The sequence below is a fragment of the Ambystoma mexicanum genome, chromosome 5p (genome assembly GCF_040938575.1).
Source record: "Ambystoma mexicanum isolate Mex_15411 chromosome 5p, UKY_AmexF1_1, whole genome shotgun sequence".
Taxonomy (NCBI): Eukaryota; Metazoa; Chordata; class Amphibia; order Caudata; family Ambystomatidae; genus Ambystoma; species Ambystoma mexicanum.
The window spans coordinates 350,436,922-350,438,413 of NC_090930.1; the positions used below are offsets into that span (position 1 = coordinate 350,436,922).

The 1,492-nt window shown below is 43.9% G+C and overlaps 1 non-coding gene across 1 annotated transcript; it reads right to left on the reverse strand.

The window, feature by feature from the left end:
- Positions 1 to 858: 858 nt before the first annotated feature.
- On the reverse strand, positions 859 to 974 carry LOC138481841 (U5 spliceosomal RNA). Its single transcript, XR_011274441.1, has one exon. It is a non-coding gene; the product is annotated as a U5 spliceosomal RNA (small nuclear RNA).
- Positions 975 to 1,492: the final 518 nt, after the last annotated feature.

Below are 1,492 nucleotides of genomic sequence, written 5' to 3' on the forward strand. Positions count from 1 at the left end.
TAACCTAGATGTCCTCCTCATTGAGCCAACCTCTTGCCACCACTCTCCTTCCTGCACCGGGGCCTTTGTTGGGCCTTCCCGCTTGACGGCTCAGAGTCTCCCAACCTTCCTGGCTGGCAGTTGCTTCACTCCTAGTTAGATAGTTTTCAGCATGCTTCTTGTTCACAGCCAACAGCTCTCCAGCCGGCCTCCTCATTCTGGGTTGCTGCTCTCTCTCTTTAACAAGACTTTCTCTTTGCAGCGTTGTATTTCTAGTGGCTAGTCCCAAAATGGCAAAGACTAGACCAGTAATTCTGATTCTCCGGAGTGATCATCGCTCTCAGACATCTTCTTTGTTGAAGTTTTATCCCATGATCTTAACTCCGAATACACAAAGGTTTCACTGTCTGTTTCCGTAGGACATTCTAATGCAACCTTACAATATGCCGTGGGAATGTGTGGGATTTTGGAGGGTATGATTATTTCATAAGGGAAAAGGGGGATACCATGTCTCATCTAATGATAGATATCCCTTCTCCTGAAGTACGCCTCTCCTCATGTAGTCCTCCCTCATACAGCCAACCCCAGGGTCAGGATCAGGTAGCAGCTGCGGTCGCTGGCCACATGTGCAGAGGCTACCTCCAGGAAAGGAGTGATGACATCATCAGATTCATCACACTATACTATACAAAAGCTGCATTATTTCTATTAGCATAGAACATAATGCTAAAGAAAATATTGGAGGATCTTGTAGAGTCTAACTACTTTATGCAATAACATAATAAAGTCGATGGAGTCTATAATAGAATGATTATTGTAGTTCTATGTTTTAACTCTCAAAGGCAGTTCTCAATGGAACCTTTTTTATTTTTTATTTTTTTTTTTGCACATGGCAGGGCTTCAAAAAATTGAGTGAAACTCTTTAACGTTCCTCTCCACGGAAATCTTTAGTAAAAGGCGAAAGATTTATTCGGTTTGAAGAGAAACCAGAGTATAATGGAACCTTTTTTAATGTTTACATTTTTTTTATTTATTTTGATTTTTCTGTTGGTAGAGAGAGGCAAGGAGGGTAGGTCAGGAGGGAAGGGAGAGAAGGGGCACCAACCACTGATAGGGAGGTACAGGTGGAGAGAGGAAGATGTTGGACCTGATTGCAAATCTAAGATAGGGAGCAGTGCTTCTGATGCTCCTTCACACCAGCCTCAAAAGCATTGTGAAGCTTCTCTCCCCTGCAGAGGCTGCATTGCAGTACAACAAAACAAAAGAGATGATGGCTGAAAGGTTTGGAATTAATCATAACCTGTGGTATTGCTCTGGGCATCCCTCCAGACCATCATTCTTTACCTGCTGAGCCATTGCAAAAGGGGAAATGTCAGATGCATATCAGGCTTGGCACCAACCAAAAAAGGGCAGACCAGCCTGAACTGCTTGGTCACATCCCTTCTGCACGAGACCACAAACATCACCAAGCATGTTTTAGCTTTGTTGGGCCTCACCAGTGAGGAGTAGCTTG